The sequence below is a fragment of the Scylla paramamosain genome, chromosome 18 (genome assembly GCF_035594125.1).
Source record: "Scylla paramamosain isolate STU-SP2022 chromosome 18, ASM3559412v1, whole genome shotgun sequence".
NCBI lineage: Eukaryota > Metazoa > Arthropoda > Malacostraca > Decapoda > Portunidae > Scylla > Scylla paramamosain.
The window spans coordinates 297501-306628 of NC_087168.1; positions in this window are offsets into that span (position 1 = coordinate 297501).

The window sequence follows — 9128 nt, forward strand, 5'->3', positions numbered from 1 at the left end:
TCTCTTTTTACTTTTGACCTCTCTGGTATCTGCTTCTGTGCACATGTTCTCCCATTCAGTTTTTAGCTTGTGTGTTATTTCTGTAGTGTCTCTTTGATTTTTTGTTTTCTTCTCTTCACTACGTTATGTCTGCTTTCATATTTTTGCTACTTTATTTTCTTATCCTTATACTTTTTAATGTGTGAAAGAGACTGGACGAGAGTATAAACATTTAGAAAACCCTACTTATACTTAACTGTAGCTTCCAAAGTAAGTTAAGTAGAAAAAGAGGATTTAATAAAGGATAATAAATTTGGTCTCTTGAAATAATTTACGAAGACAAACTCGACTCGCTATGTATAAGGAAAGGTCGGTCTAGTTTCTGGTAACATGATGCTCACTGTCTGAGATCTATACAAATTCACTTTACCTCCACTACTTTTAACAGGGTCAAGTGAGAGCTACAGGTGTCTCCAAGCGTGCTTTCATAAATGGTGTGATAGTTTAATAGTTTAACAAGGATTCTACATCTCAAGTTGAAAAAAAAAACACGTATGAAAACCTGACTAATCAATACTGTAGCCTTTGAAAATTGTTGAGAAGAGAAAACAGTGTTTAAGAATACGGCCCTGAATTTTCGAGTCGTCAGAGAGAGAGAGAAAAAAAAAAAGAAAAAAAAAGGAAAAAAGAAAGCTCCAGTTTTATTTTCAAGACATTCTCTCATAATTGCGCTTCTTGGACTTTTTACTTCATCCTTCACTGGTTCTGTTAATTCCCACGCTTGCCATCCACGATTCATACACTTATCATTGCACATTGGTAAAAGAGAGTTCAAGATTTATTTTCAACACATTCTCTCATCACTGCGCTTCTTGACCTTCTTACTTTACCCTTCACTGACTTTCTTGATTCCCACGTTTGCCATCCACGATTCATACATTTAAAAATACACATTGGCAGAAAGACGCCGTTTTATGCTTACCTCAGTCTCATGAGAGCTCCACGGTAGATGAATTAACGCAGTAAATGCTTTCTATCCTATATTAATATATATTTTTACGTCATAAGTGTTAATGCTGTCGCCTTTTTTTTCTCTCTCTTTTTTATGTAAGAGGGGTTCTGGTTAAGGGCTACACAAAGGCAGGAAAAAAGGCCCACTAAAGATGCCATTCTCCTTGAGCAGTGAGTCGCATTAGTCTTGTTCCTGTACATTTTTACACCCACTTCTACAAGACTTGAATTGCGCTGAGTTGTCCTTCTTGTAACTCCTTTGTGACTCCCAAGGCTGAGATGATTTCGTCTGCAAACCTTCCGTGACCTAAGTGTTCTCACATGTTGATTCTCTCTCTCTCTCTCTCTCTCTCTCTCTCTCTCTCTCTCTCTCTCTCTCTCTCTCTCTCTCTCTCTCTCTCTCCCTTGATTGCTTTATGAACATAATAAATAAGGACATGAGGACATTAGGACATTAGAGAGCTTTAAAAGAAGATTAGACAGGTTTATGGATGGGGATAACAGATGGAAATAGGTAGGTATATTTCATACAGGAACTGCCACGTGTAAGCCTGGTTGCTTCTTGCAGCTTCCCTTATTTCTTATGTTCTTATGTTCTTATGAGTCCAGCGAGTCGGTGAATAACACGGTAATTTTGTGCAGCACGAAAATTCATGCACAGATGGATTAATTCAACACCAGATCATCTTTAGGTTATTTAATTTTTATATTCCCGACATTTGTTTATTTTCTTTACTCATTTTAAGGACTGGCATGTAACTGGGATCGCATGTTAAACAGACTATTAGTACACTTATTTGTACATGTGGTTATTGTTGCCACTCAGTTTTATACTTGGATGTTGTTATTGTTTTGTATTACATTGCTTGACTGTTGGTGTCTCGACCTGTTTTAGGAAACCAGACATATTTCAGCATACAATAAGCAGACTCCTAGTAAATTGATTTCAGCCTAATCTAAATTATTATTGGTGCTATTTCGTTTTGCATTATCATTTTTATTTTCATAGCAGTGGTTGATTGTTGTGAAAGTCTCGACCTCTATTAGGAGAGAGAACATTTCAGAAGGAATTAAACAGACTATTAGTATAATCCTCGGTACACTATGATCTTTTACTGCTAAATTTTGCATTGCCATTTTTATTTGTATTTCAGCGTTTGATTGTTGCGGATGTCTCGACCTCTGTTAGGAGAAAGGACGCATTTCATCGAGAATTAAAACCGCAGCGCCGTGCGGGATGTGATCACCGAAATGACGCAACGTCCTAATCACTACAATCACATGCCGCGTCTTGAGGAGCTGTGACAGGGGGGCATTTTCTGCTTTACCTTCACTGCTGTGCTTCCCTCCTCCCTACTCCCTCTCCGCCTCCCCTTCATACACGCCGCTGCCTTTCCGTCCCTCGCCCCCCCGTCGTCCCCACTTAGCCTTCCAGTCTCTCGCCCCAGCAAGTCTTCGTTACTACCTTCTCGTCCCTCGCCCCCGCCAGTCTCCGCCGCTGCCTCTAGCCTCCTGTCATTCCCGCCGCTGCCATCCCGTCCCCCGCCGCCACACGCCCGCGGCACCACGCTGGCACGCCGCGTCCCTGCGTGCGCCACCTGTACAACACTGTGTAATCCACTCAACAAATTACAGTCTGGTTTTAATGAAGGGATGCGTTTCTGTCCGCACAATGGCCGCCACGGAGGGAAAGGCTTGTGACGTTTTAGGTATATTGCATCTTTCCTTATTTACTGAAGAAGGTGACCCGACGCCTGATGTTTGCTCCTGTGGTGAGGGGGAAGGGCGCCGTTATCACCATCGCCGTCATCATGTCATTACTAACACCATCACTGCTATCATCATCATAACTGCCATCACTACCACCATGACTGTCTTCACTATTACCATCACTACTAACAAAGCTATCATGACTCCTATCATAATTATCGTTACCATCGTCATAACTGCCATCGCTACCGCCATAACTATCACCATTATTACCACCACAACTGTCGCAGCTTATTACCACTACAACTATCGCAACTATCACCGACATCACATTCATACCCTTCCACAGAAACAGAAGGAGAAGATTACACCCTCCTCTGCTTACATTTTTCTCTACTTTTACATACAATTTATCAGCGTCATTATAGTGAGCCTTAAGTAGTATAGTGGAATGAAGCTACTTAATAAGGATTTAAAGGCATGTTGTTATTTGAAACCCCTTGCAAAAGAAAAATAAACAAAATCATCACCACCATTATCATCACCAATGGCACCACCACCATCACCACCACCACGGGCACCATTGTCACCACCACCACCAAGAAGAACTAACAACCTCTCACACCACCATCACATCACCCCACACCACCACCACCACCACCATCTTCGCCTGGTCCCCACACGCCAGGTAGCCACGCGGGGCGGGATGCATATTCATCGCCAACCATCGTCATATATAGCCAGGGACGCAAAAGTCAACAAATGGCGAAACTGCTTCCCTGGCCGCTTGTTTTGGTGGTGGAGGCGGTGGTGGTGGTGGTGGTGGTGGTGTGTGTGTGTGTGTGTGTGTGTGTGTGTGTGTGTGTGTGTGTGTGTGTGTGTGTGTGTGTGTGTGTGTGTGTGTGTGTGTGTGTGTGTGTGTGTGTGTGTGTGTTTAATGAAGAGGGGTCTGGCTTAAGGCAACAAAAAGGTATAAAAAAAAAATGTCCGCTTATATAGTATAAAAAATTGACAAGTGTCTTGAAACCTTGTGTGTGTGTGTGTGTGTGTGTGTGTGTGTGTGTGTGTGTGTGTGTGTGTGTGTGTGTGTGTGTGTGTGTGTGTGTGTGTGTGTGTGTGTGTGGCATTCCATCCCCGCCTCTCGCCTCCTGCCCCGCGGTCCCTTCAGGCGGCTAGAAGGTAACAAGGAAAAAATTAAAATCTGCGACTGAAGTTATGCACGTTGATATGACCGTTAATACCAGGAAGAATATACATGCCCAGTAATTGCCTTCCTCCCCCACACACCGCGCGCACCCAACCCTCCCCGACACTACCGGAAGAACAGGTTTGCGGGTGAGGAAGGCCACGGAATATTGATTTTTCACCTGACTGCTTCACTTCCTCCTCATATTAGCCTGTGATGAGTTAAGGATCTACAACAAGCAGATCTGGAGCGAAGCAATGTAGCTGCGTCCATCTACACGAGGTGGGCTGACGAAGAAAGGCAGGGCCGCCCTCCAGACAGCACCAATATGCACGACCGCCCTTTACTCAAGGTCTGCATGCACTAATACCCTACCCAAAAGACACGCTAGACGCCAGGGTCATGAACTCTGCACCGCCGCCACCACTTCCACTGCCAACTGAGCGCCCCAAGCGCCGACAGGATCCAGGGTGGGTGCGTTCCTCTGTCTGGGCGAGGCGACATGCAGACAGTACCTCTGAGGCCACAGGCACGCCGGGCAGGTGCCTGCCTCCACCCACTGGCACGCAACGCCCAACAGGAGTGTCACAACACCTCCTCTCCTTAGTTTACTTGTAGTTTTAAGACCGAGAAATTTAATGAGCTTCAGCTGAAAGTCTGATAGTTAGGTAGTAGCAGAATATGAGCCAAATTTTAGCTTGAAAAACAACAATATCACCAACAACTCCTCTCCTTACTTTACTTGTAAAGGTTTTTAGACCAAGGAATTTAATAAGCTCTAGCTAAAAGTAGTTTAATGAAGGTAAATAATAGGTAATTAAATATAAACCATTCTAGATTTAATGAGCCAAATTTTAACTTAAAAAAAAACAGCTTTAGCTAAATATAAGTAACAATGGGATGTAAACCATTCCAGATTAGATAATGCCATATTTTACCTTAAAAAACAGCAACATCACCAACACCACCTCTACATAGTGTGCTTGTTGACGTTTTCGGACGAAGAAATTTAATAAGCTTCAGCTGAAGGTTTAATAATAGGTAATAGCAGAACGTAAACCCTCTCTGATGAAATATGTGACAAATGTTAGCTTATTAATATATGAAGTGCTAAATATGTGTACAGTTTTAACTACAATACAGCAAATAAAGTGTTTAGAAATCCCTTCAAGACTAAGTAATGTGCAGAGTTTTAGCCAAAGATTAAATAAATAAAATATATAAATGTTCGCGTTGTGTTTATGCCAGAGTCAGTCTTCTCCATTTAAGGATTTCTTATTAGAATTTTTTCCCCCTGACGGCACATTGTATATTAAAGTCGCGTCGTACATACATATATACTTATAAAAACTTAATGTAAAATAATAATACACGAATAAATGCATCAACAAGTGCACAAATCTTCAAGAGTCAAGCGCGGTTACCGAAAGTGAACAAGTGAATAGAAATGTGAAGGAAAGTGCGTTACTCTCTCTCTCTCTCTCTCTCTCTCTCTCTCTCTCTTTCTCTCTCTCTCTCTCTCTCTCTCTCTCTCTCTCTCTCTCTCTCTCTCTCACACACACACACACACACACACACACACACATGTATAACTATAAATTCTATCATGCACACACACACACACACGCTCTCTCTCTCTCTCTCTCTCTCTCTCTCTCTCTCTCTCTCTCTCTCTCTCTCTCTCTCTCTCTCTCTCTCTCTCTCTCTCTCTACAAGGAGGCGTCCGTGGCCCTCGTGAGACGCAAGTTCACGAGTTCAAGTTTTGTCAAATGTCTCGCCAGTTTTCGAATATTAAGTCGTTCAAAATAAGTCATATTTTTGTCCACATTCCAGTGAGGCGTGTGGCGGACTGGCTGGCTCACTGGTGCATGTTGCGGAGCCTCCAGAGACGTAGAAAAACAAAGAAAAAAAGAGAGAGAGAGAAAAAAATTGTAGATGAAAATATATGTAACAAAACTCAGCATAAAATAAGATAAATAAACAAATAAGTAAGAAAATAGATGAAATAACTAAGATAAAAAAAAAAATCATGTAGCTCTTAAGAGAATCAGACCTCGGGAACAATAGAAAGTAAATATTATACATAACATACGACCTTCGAGAATGTCACCGTAACACTTCACCGTAGCTCCTTGTTTACAAAGTCCTAGAGGTGATGTGTAGATTCATTCACCATAACATTTCAACAATCCCTGGGTTTTGATATGCTGTAGTTCATCCCCTTGTGGTTCATTACGTAGTTCACCCTTTAAGAAATCCTTATAGTACCTTGTTCCTCGTGTACCATAGTTCGCTTTCTTTAGATCCACTCATCATAACAATTCTTACAATGTCTCGGTTTTTATTTGCTTCAGTTTAGCTTGTACGAGTGCATTATGTAGTTCATCCTGTTAAAAGGCCCTTATAACCCATTGTTTCTAATCTGCTAGACTTAATTTCTAGACCCACTCAAATTCCTACAACCTCTGGCTTTTAATCTGCTGTAGTTTATCTTGTACTAGTTCATTACGTAGCTCATTCTGTAAAAAAGACTCTTATAACCTATTGTTTGTAATCTGCTACAATTCATTTTTAGATCCACTTATAAGAACATTCCTGCAATCCTTGGCTTTTAAGCTGCTGTAGTTTACCCAGTACTAGTTCATCCAGTAAAACATCCTTATTATCCTTTGTTTCTAATCTACTGAAGTTCATTTGTAGTTTCACTTATCGCTCTCTTAATTTCACAACCACATCGTATCATCGCCGCGTCTGGGATCTTGTTCACTCTTCCCGTTACTCTCGACCTTGCCTGACCATTTGTGGAGCCAAAGTGCGCTTCTGAGTTACTTTATGTGTTCTTTTATGGACTTCCTGGATGGCTGGGTCGGCGCGGCTTGGTGGCGCTGCTCCGCTCGACGCCCAAAGGTTGTGGGTTTCATCCTGGCTTGAGAAAGCTTGTCGGTGGGAGAGGTAGCGCGCCACACACACACACACACACACACACACACACACACACACACACACACACACACACACACACACACACACACACACACACACACACACTCTCTCTCTCTCTCTCTCTCTCTCTCTCTCTCTCTCTCTCTCTCTCTCTCTCTCTGCCAGTTCGTGTAGAGATGCTGTAACTCAAGTGTTCCTGGTTGACTAGCGATTGACAAATGGGTTTCTTCTGGTGGGGTTTCTTCTGAGGAGGTGGTGCAGCTGTCTGGGAATGCTAACACGTCCCTACAAAACTTCCTTTCTAAACAGGTGACTGGTGCGAGTAATCTCTGGAATGTAGGTAAAAGAGAGACCGATGCGTGGGAAAGGTGGGGTCGAGACTCCGGCTGAACCACTACTGTAATCTGTTTTCTATAACTCTGACCGCTGATTAATTTTAAAACCTAAGAATTAATATTTATGTGGAAAGAAAGCGTCAAAACTCAGACAAAACGAGTGCTACACATTCTGTATAATTTCGACTACGGATTGATTTTGAAACAGAAGAATCAACACTCCCGTGGAAATGTGGCGCCGAGACTGAGACAAAGTAGTGCTGCATATCGTCATTGATTTCGAAACATAAGAATTAACACCCCCGTGGAAAGGCAGCGTCAAAACTCAAGCTAAAGCCACCACTATAATTATACTCTCCTTAATTTCAACTGTGGATTAATTTCGAAACGTAAGAATCACTAACACTCACGTGGAAAGGCAGCATCACCACTCAAGACAAAATCAGTACTATAATTTTGCTCTCCTTAATTTCAACTGTGGATTAATTTCGAAACGTAACAATCATCACTTCTGCCTCATCCTGACTTCCTCTTTCACTTTCCCCACTAATACCCGTAACATTTTTTTCAGCGGTCGGCGGGACGGAGCCTCGGGAGGGAGTAACTTACGCCACACTAATACACGCTTCCAGTGGCGGTGGGTCTGGGTGAGGCAGTGTTAGTTTGAGGCAATGGCTGGGATGATAGCGGTCGGCGCGGGGCTGATGATATTAGGTTGCCGCCGCCCAGCCATCCATTAAGTGCTAGTTGTTGCTGGTTAGCGTTGAAATAAATCACTCTTATCATCTTGGGTTGCTCTGATAACACTCATCCTGCCTCCCTGGGTTGTTCTCCTTGATGTGCTCCGCTAGTGCTACGCTAAGCGTGGCTTTCTGCTATCAAGTCCTCAGTAATGTACACAAGTGGTAGGAAATACGTATGGAATGATAGTGATGGTGGCGCTCATGAGAAGGATGGCAAACATTTCCTTTTACTTAACTTAAACAGGCCGGAAATGTTAAGTTTGTTTTTCCTGCCAGCACAGTGCTCTACTCATCCCGTTAACTATGCGAGGGAGTGTATATTTTCACGCTGTCAACTGCAGGAAGTGTTCTCAAAACTTAGGGTTCTGGTCTGCTAAAACACTACCTTTTTTTTTACGATAACCACGCGATATTAAACAAAACGGTACTCGGATGTGCTTAGAAAAGTTCGCAATCATCACAAAAAGCAGAGTTATGATCTACCAAACATAGCATTTTTTTTCTTTGATGAGACCACAAAATTAAAGACAACTCGACCCAAATGTGTTTTAAAATGTTCACAGGTATCACAAAACACAGGCTTATGATCTGCCAAACACAGCCTTTTTATATAAGATCACAATAATAAAGACAACTTGACTCAGATGTGTCAAAAAGTTTAAGTATCACAAGGCACAGTGTTATCATTTGCCAAACCCACCACTTCTCTGAACAACACCGCAATATTAAAGACAACTCTACTAGGATGTGCCAAACAATGTTCAAAACTATCATAAAACATGAAATTATTATGATCTGTAAAACACCGCCTCTTTTAGATGCCACTACAATATCAAACACAACTCTATTCAGATGTTAAAAGGAAAAAAAAATGTTTATAACTCTCTTCTTTCCATAACTAGAGCATCCCAAACTTTTCACGACAGAGTCACCACAAATTACAGTTTTCGATACACGAGTTTCATAACTATTTTCTCTCCATAACTAGAGCACCCTAAGCTTTTCATGATAAAGGCAGCACAAATTACATATTTTCAATGCGCACAAATATGGACAAAACATAAATTATTAGAATTATTTTCTATTTTTTTCAGCTTTACTTGTTGCGGTTTTGTTCTGCTGTCAAGGAAACGTGTTCGCATGATGGTGGTGGTCGGTGCCGCAAGCATGAGGCATGAGCTGGGGATGATATGGAAGTAACATTAGCGACTCATCTGAGGG